We start from the raw sequence: 9,207 nt of genomic DNA on the forward strand, positions 1-9,207 counted from the left end.
CTACACCTTCTTTGGGAGCGAATGACAATCGGCAACTACTTTGGACTTGTATATATATATAAGTGAAATGAGGGCTAAAATTATCATTTGTGTCAATATAAACACTTATAGGGAAAGTAATTTATCAAACATCTCTACCCCAATAAATGCTCAAAAACATAATAAGTGATTTGACAAATGAACCATCAAATAGCCTTAAATGATTGTTAAAATAAGTACTTCCAAAAAATATTTATACAATAATAAATACTTCTTTTATCAATCACTTAATCATCAAATAGGGCTTAAAACAATCTCTATCGTCCAACTCATCATTTTTTTTCTTAGATGGGAGATGACAGTTGACCCTAATGATCTTTCAACTAAATTAATCAAAAAGAAAATAAGAAAACAAAAATGATGATTTTGCTGCACGGTTTTATTTCGAAAAAGTTGACATGAAATTTGCTACGGGTATTTTTTTTTTAAATAGAAAACCATGGGTTCATGACCTTCCACATTTTCCATTGGTTTTGGTCTTAAGAAGTCACATGACCATTGAAACAGAAATACAAACACCTCATAGCAGAACGCTGATTCAGTAAAGTGGTTGCAAAATAAGGTTAATATGAAACTATAAGCGGTTGTCTGCTTGAATCCTGTTTCACCCAATCTTTTAAAGAACCGTTTTTGTCTCAAGGTCCGAAGTCAACATTTCAACTGTCCAGGTCATCCAAGTCAAACTGTGACATACATTTTACATATAATATATATTATTTTATATTTAATTTAATATTTAATTTTAAGTTTTATTTTTTATAAATATAACAAAGCTAAAAATTGACTTCATTTCAAATGTTCCTTTTAGTTTTTCCACAATTCATCTTAGCATGCACACTTCTACTGTACTAATTTTATGGAAATCTTGTTTTTTGATTTCCCAACACTGCCAATTCCCGAACCGATTAATTGGGGCAAAATCACAGACCCAAAACTGTCCCAATTAATAGTCGAGTCTATTGGGTCCAAATCCGATTATACTAAACAATATAATTGCTTATTTAAATAATAATTTAAAGTTTAAATTTTGATGACATAACCTTAATTAAAATGATAAAAAAAATATGAAATTATTTTTATGTTAATAAATTAAACACTTTTAACCAATATGATCTTATTTATCTATTAAATGTACCATTTCAAATATAAAATAGGATACAAATTTATAAAAAATAAATAAAAGATATTATATATATATATATATAATCATTTCGAGCTCCTAATCAGTTCAGGATGGACACGCAAGAACCGGAACCAACTCAACTATTAATTGGAATAAAAACATGGAACCAGTACCATTATAATAGCTTTAGGTCCATCGGGTAGGCCTGGCTAGGGGTGTCAATGGACCAGATTCGGGTTGGACCCCGTCCAAATCGCATTTAGATTGGACGGTCCATACTTTTGCCTCGGATTGGTGGACCGAAATGGACGAGGCCGATTTGTTCACAAACCGTCTGAGGATCGAGTTTATTTCGGACTCCACCTCTCCAATTCTCCAACCAACCTATTCACTTATGGTTTCTCCAAGCGAACTCCATCTCTCCAAATTTTCAACGGTTTTTTCTGATGGTTCTCTCAATCAGCGACGTGTACTGGACCTAGGGTTACTGAGGATCAATTTCCGTCGGTTTGCTTGAGCTGCGTGTACAACATTTCTCACCAGCATCTATTTCTCACTGGCGTCTATCTCTCTCTGAGTCTCTGGCGTCTATCAATCGTTGAAATAGATATATACCGCCCCTTAGTTGGTTTCCTTGAGTTCTAGCCATCATTTTTTTCTGAGCTTCGTCCATAGACTTTCACGGAGGTTCTCCTTCGAGCCTCCTTTGCAACTCCATTTTCTTCAACGAGCTCCAAATGTGTTCATAGGGAGAGAGTTCTCAATAATCATATTTTTTATCTGATATTCGGAAGTGAGATTTCTTTGTTATGTTCATTTTCTCCCCAAGAGTTCTCTATCGTTGATAGGGGCAGAAGAACTTTTTGTGTTCCTGAATCTTCAGCCGGAAAGCCAATTGAATGTTGAACAAAGTAAGGATGTTATAATTCCTTTTTTCTTTTTGTTAAAAGCCCTAATTTATCTTAGACTTGAGCTATTTCTTCATTTCTTTTTCTTTTTATGGGCATGAGAGAATGAGAAAGATTATATATTATTTTTATCATTAGCCGCTGATAAAGAAAATTTTATGTTTGGTTTTATAATGAATTAGATCCAGTAAGAGATGAAATTACTATATTTTTAACCATTCCAAACTTGTCTTAGATGGCATGCAAATTTCCATTTCATTTCAAGGAACCAATTTCTCCTTTCCTTATTTGTCTTCTCCTCAGCCCCACCCTCCCTTTTCCACTTCCGTCTGTTTATCTTCTTTCTCCCAAGATTTTCTATAGGCACAACTGCAAATGAAACTGGCATATCATGTCTTGAGGGATGATATGTGAACAGAGGGAAGTGGACAGAATAACTATCTATCAATAATGGAGAAAGGAATTAAAAGAAAAATAGGAAACGTGTCTACTAGGTACTAGGCATGTTGTTTTCCATTGCATTAATTTGAAACCACAAGTTATACCACATAAAACAAAATCATGTATGAGAAAATCATAACTTCCTAGAAAACCCCATTTTTCTCTAATGTTGTATCTTTAAGCCAGGTAGCGTCAATTTTATATATTTGTGAAAATGTTAATATATTTCTGCATTTTTTTATATATTTTTTGGGTTTTATGTAAATTTTAAAGTTTTATTTAAATTAGACCGGATTGTGTCCAATCCGATCCATTTGCATTTTATTTGGACCGGATTGGATCCGATTTGTATGGGATTTGGACCAAATTTGGTCCGGTCCATTTAATGTTGGACTGAATCGGATTGGACCAAATCTAGTCCAATTAACACTCTAGGCCTGGCCAACTGACATCCCTAATTATACCCCATCCTTTTGTCCACCCTACTCTTATTCTATGAGCAGGTTCCTCCTCCGGTCCTCTCTTGTCATAAATTATTGAATCAAGGTAAAAAAAAACTCACATTGAGTTATCTTTTAGTCTCCAATCCAAATTGTACCCTAATTTATACAGCCATTGTTACTAAATTTGCATGATTCGTTTTTAGTATTACTTACTTTAAACCTCTTGTTTGTAACGCTTCTTGTTTGTAAAGCATTTATTCATAAGGCTTAGTTTGGAAAATTTTCCATTAAGGCTAGGTTGGTTGGAGTATAAATATGAACCGTTGTAAATTTGTACTCTGGTTCAGATTTGCATCCGTTTGGTAAGAGTTCAAAATATATGCCTATTCGATGCAAAAATGTGTATAGACAAAGATTTGCATCGAAAATAGGTGAAAATATTGCTTTATAAAAAAGGAAGAAAATTTTGCCACGATTTTGGTCGAAGTAAATAAGCAGGTTTCGACTGTTTTCTCTTTGAGCGTCCGATAGAGAAGAGAAAGGTTCTGCGTCTGGATAGAGGTATAGATCTGAACTCCAAATCCATCTTCGAGCGTTCAATAGAGAAGAGAAAGGTTCTGCGTCTGCAACAGAGGTATAGATCTGAACTCCAAATCCATCCATCTGCCGAGGTAATGAGAGATCTAAACTCTCATTTCAGTTTTCTTTTCGTTTTTATGTCACTTCCCTCGTCGGAAGAGAGATCTGAACTCCAAATCCATCGATTTGCCTCAATACTCCCATCTCTCTTTCTATCTGCAGGTATTTCCTGTATGCAAACTAAATAGTTCTGTAATATATTCACATGCTATTTTAACATTGCTTGATGAGCAGCGGTTTTTTTCATTCTATACACCATGGTTTTTAAAAACGAACCGGTGACCCAATCGGTCAGGATCCGGTTACTGGTTCGAACGGTTCGACTGTTCAATTCAAACAGCTGGCCTGTCGTGACAAAAAAAAATAAAAAATTTAAAAAAAAATTAAAAAATTGGAAGACGGTCAAAACCATTCAAATGGTTCGAACGGTTAACAGGCCGGTTCAGTGGTTTGCTGATCAAAATCAATAATTTTGAGAAAAAAAAAACAGTTTTGGAGGAAAACGGAACCAGTCAGGTGACCGGTTCCCAGCTTTCCGGTCCGGCCGTCCGGTCCGGTCCGGCTTTGAAAATAGTGCTATACACTCTTTTTCTTGGTATTCTATACTCTTCTTGTTAGGACCCGAGGAGGTTTGAAATTTTTTTGGTAATTACAGAGCAATTGCCAATTTTTTTTATTAAGTTAGAATGCATTTCAACTTTTGTTTACTTTATCTGTTTATTTGTTCTTGGAGATGAGGAGGTCTGGGTTGATATTGGCATTACCATTTTTCTTGTTGAGTTTTAAATGCTGTTTTATCTGTTGAATTGATTAATTTAAGTTTCATTCTATAATAATGCAACACCTAGGAAATGGTTTACAGAATAATAAGTTTCATCACATCATATCAGTTTCTCTTTTATTTTTTTTTTCTTTTTATTTTATTTGGCAATGTTGTGGTGTGACTGGTTGTGTTCTATGTTATCTAGATTAGGCTTCTATTTTAGATTTACTGGATAAATCTAGGAAGAATAGAGGTTGTTGCTGGGACAACTATTCTGACTTTTTATATGCAGAACAGAGGTTGCTGCACTTGCACCTGCACCTGTAAAACAAACACCAGACCCCAAGGAAATGGGAGGAAAGAATGGCTTGTTATCTCACACCTCACATCACAATTCTCTCTTTGATTTTGGTGAAGCCTGAACCTCTGAAGGTTGTTTTGTTACAACAGTCTGACTCGAGCCAAACCCTCTTCCCACATTCAATTCAACTCCACACAATTTTTAGCTTAGCTAGCTGACCATCTTCACAAATACAACAACAGGTCCAGAATCACACTTCACATTTACATTTTCAATTTGTTTATTTTTATTTTTATTTTTGTAATGTATTGTTGCATTGGTTGGGGGGCGAGTGAAACAGTAAAAAAAGTTGTATCATTTGCCAGGTTGGCTCCATTAATAGGGGGGTGAGGAGAAGAGTAAAACATTAAAACGCAGTTTAGAAGAATAAGGGATGTGATTGTGAAACGAGAGGAGGAGGTTGATATGTTTGTTTTGGACAATTGGGACTTGGGAGAATGATACCCAATATAAATGATTCTTGTGTACTCCTTGCCTCGCTAGGACATCTTCCATGCTGCTTGCTGATTGTTGAGTCCACTCAAAAACTGTCCTCAATTCTGTGGCCAAATATATCACCTCCCTTAAAGATGTGACTGTATGTCCAAGGGCCCATGCTATAGTGTTGGAACTTGGAACTATTGCAAAACCACCCTAACCCCCTTCCACACAGTCTCTATATTAGAGATTTATTGTATAGTACACCCTAATATAGTGTGGACATGGGTGATTAGTTTTCTGTGGATTCCTTACCTTTCTGCCAGGTTATCAACAATTTCACGTATGGAGTTTAAAAATAAAATTTCATATATGGAGTTTAAATATGTTTGTGAGAATTACCATATTGGCTATGTATAGTCAATGACTCAATGCCTTCTAAAAATATATTCTTCCTGTTAGTAGTATTGTGCTATTACTTGGTTATATGATTTCTAAGCCTCCATTTCTTTTTTGCTTTTGCTTGACAGTTCTTCAGACTGCCTGAAATAGCATTCCTATGCAATCTGATGTTGACTGGACAACAATTTTGTGAAGAAGATTGATCAACACTCAAAAAGAAATACAATAGCCTTTCTGAGGATGATTTGGTACGATATTGCTTCTCTTCATTTTATATTGTGGCTCTACTGCATGATACTCTTGGAATTTCATTGGATGATGAAAGGTATTTCCTTTTATGCTTTCTGCCACTTCCTTCCAAGATCATTCTATGATTATATCATGATCATCATCAATGTTTTCAAAACGTCATTGACCCCAGGCAGTTGAGCTGTTCAGACTGGAAATCGATGATCATTCTGGAATTTCAATCTTTTATTTTACGTCTGAAATTATTGGGTTGATCATTTCTTTCTTTTTCTAGGCTGATGTGGATATATTGAATTTATTACTGCAACCATGCATAGGCACAAGCTAGAAAGAGACAAACATCTATATAAAGCTTTCCAACATTTTGATAAAGATAGAGAGGATACATTTGTGACAGGATGCCCGGGCTGCTAATTCTATGCCGTTTGGAAGCTCCGTAGTTTATATTCAAAAAGAATAGTCGTAGTTGGCGTGAAGAGGAGAGAGAAACTGGCTTACTTGATAGAAGAGACCGTTGTATTTGCATTGATGGTGGGAGTAGTTGGTTGTTTTTATGTTATTATTTTTTACCAAGATGCCCTTTGTATGCTTTTTTATATGGGTCAATCTCTTAAACTATCTCTACTATTTAGCGTAATGACATGTAATAACGAGGCCCTAGTTTTCTGTTGGAAGTTGCAACGGTCCCAGAGTTACCTTGGGTGTATGAATCTTAATGCTCTTATCTTTCAAGAAATAAGACAATAAGATAAGTTAAGCAAAGTTCTGCTTAGATCTGTCTAGTTTTGATTTAAGAAAAATTCAAGATCGGACTTGACTTATATATCGGAATCCATGGCGATGGTGTTGAGATCAGACTTTACCTCGTTTCTCTACTACTCGTTCTTGTTGGAGCTCTAGTGGATGTGTTGGAGATAAGGAAGGAGAATTTGACACATGCCTTCCTTCCTCCAAGCTATTAAGCGATGGTTTCTTTTTGGGTTTCGACCTCCAAGTAGTAGCAAATATCTTAGACATCGATTGGAGGTATTTATTGTCCAACCACTTGGGTTCCTCCATTCTAAGAAATCCATTCTTGTTCACTTGCAAAAACCAAAGAAAGTCGCCACCTTCTCTGCCATCGCAAAAGCTGGTGATCTTCGTTCCTCCGCATCTGCAGGTGAAGGATATGGGGACGGGGAATAGGTAAGGGAGAAACCCATCGTGGTGGGTGCTCTTTGTTCTTTCTCCCCTTTGTCCCCTTCGCAGGTGGCTACCGTCGCCTGCGATGGTTGTGCCTGCGACGAGCCCTTCTAGTGTAGCTTTGGATTCTGGCTTTGCAGCTGGAACTACTGGTGTGGTCTTGTTGAGTTCATAAATCAACCTATACCTCTACTAGTCCACCATCAGGCGCCAGTTAGTGCATGCAGGCGATGGTAACCACCGGCGAATGGCTCCCTCCCTCTCTCTCTTCCTCCACTTCGTTCTCTCTCTTTCTCCTCCATTCCCTCTCGCCCCTGTTTCATCACCGTCGCTGCAAATTGCAGCGGCGGCGGACCCCTCCACGCATTCTGATACAGACAGCCAAGTTTTTCTCTTTCTCCTTCTTCCTCTACTTCTCCTTCCTCCATCTTCGATGAACAGATAACTACCACCGGCATCATCATCTTCCAAGAATGTCCGTTGCAGAGAGAGGCGAGTTCTGGGTTGGCGAGAAGGAAAGAGGGATGACTCTAACACCGGCAACCGTGTAATCGCCCATTGCCTTGCCTGTGACAACAATACCAAAATCACCGCCACCACTGCAACTTACAGTACCGGCAAGGGAGGTTGTAGAGTGGTTCACTGTAGCTGCCGTCGGGGAGAGATGGTGAAGAAGAAGGGAGAGCGACAGTCGCCATTGCCTGCGACGACGATACCAAAATCATCGCCATCGCTGCAATTTACGGGTACCGGCAAGGGAGGTTGTAGAGTGGTTCATTGTAGCCACCGCTGGGGAGAGATGGTGAAGAAGGGAGAGGGATGAAGGACAAAATTAGATTTTGAAAAAAATTATATGGTGCCACGTGTGTATGAATATCGACGGAACATTAACAGATATTAACAGCAGGGAGGAATTAAACAATTGTCAAAAAAAACTTAAGGATTCCGCAAAACATTAAACGGTGAGGGGTACCGCATGTCGTTACGCTAAAAAGTTGGAGTAGTTGGAACACCATTTGCCATTGATGGAAATGCCAAATATTCACAAAAATTGTATTCTTAAACTTCCCATTGCCAACCATTTGGTTCACATAAATAAGAGTCTAGAATCATAATAAAAATGGCCAATTCCAGGTCCCTACCATTTGGGTGGGAGGAATCAGAACCCATTACAATTTTTAGTGAAATTACAACTTCCCATTGCCAATTGATTACGAATTCAGATTCTGATTCTTGTCTAAACTTAACAAGCTATGAGAACAAGTCATTCTGATTCCAATTTCAACTATAAACCATCAATCCATCATTACCATCATCACCAATGAGTAATGACCTAAATATATGGCATAGGCTACCTCACCAATCTGTTTAAAATCATAGCCAACTTTAACTACAAACCATATGGACCCTAATTTCACTAAACGTCTAAACGAATTGCAACCTGTTGCATAGTATCAAACCCGTTTGTTTCCATTAGGGCTGTTCATAAGAAGACCCAACCCGATCAAACCAATCAACCCAAGTCGACCGGGTTTTCATCAGCATGGGTCAATTTTGGGTTGTGCAAATTCTTAAACCGATGATTTGTGTCGGTTTCGGTTTTCATACAAGAAAACCAAAACCGATCCAAAATGGACCAACTTAGTTCCTAGTTCAAACATGAAGTTCCAAAGCTCATTAGGCCACTTAATTTTTGAATGGTTGCAAGAAACTTTGGATTAGTGAATAGTGATTAATGAACAACTTTTGTGATTAAATTTTCATTTAAATTTTATCATAGGAGATTGCTGAAATGATGTTCAATTTATAACTGTTTTTAAAATTAACAAGATTTTATCACAGAGATGAACTTAGAACCAAACCGACCCAACCCAACCCAATCCGACTCAAACCGACCCAACCCGACCCATGAACAGCCCTAATTTCCATCGTATCACTGGTGATATAGCACGCACCATTCTCAGTGCCCAACCAAACCAAGTCCGCTCTACTGCCTACCAAAAAGATTGTTCTAGGTTGAAGCAATGAAAGTTTCTCTATTATGTATCGTAGAGCACCTTAACAAATGGAGAAAGGAATTCTCCTTTGACAATATCAACTAGCATTGCCCCTATAGAAGGCTCCAAATGAAAAAAAAAAAATTAAGGAGAGATGCAGACTGACATTGTCAAGGGCGAATCCTAGTCACTATTTGCTAAGCTGTTATTCTATGATCCTATCTATACATAATAAACTTTCAT

The 9,207-nt window shown here is 37.4% G+C and overlaps 1 long non-coding RNA gene across 1 annotated transcript; it reads left to right on the top strand.

Moving 5' to 3' along the window:
- Positions 1-3,151: 3,151 nt before the first annotated feature.
- On the top strand, positions 3,152-8,088 carry LOC148861425 (uncharacterized). The gene is made up of 3 exons (XR_016112398.1): positions 3,152-3,588; positions 5,665-5,784; positions 6,060-8,088. It is a non-coding gene; the product is annotated as an uncharacterized LOC148861425 (long non-coding RNA).
- Positions 8,089-9,207: the final 1,119 nt, after the last annotated feature.

The sequence above is a fragment of the Nelumbo lutea genome, chromosome 4, assembly GCF_056320005.1.
Source record: "Nelumbo lutea isolate HS-2025 chromosome 4, American lotus-T2T, whole genome shotgun sequence".
Taxonomy (NCBI): domain Eukaryota; kingdom Viridiplantae; phylum Streptophyta; class Magnoliopsida; order Proteales; family Nelumbonaceae; genus Nelumbo; species Nelumbo lutea.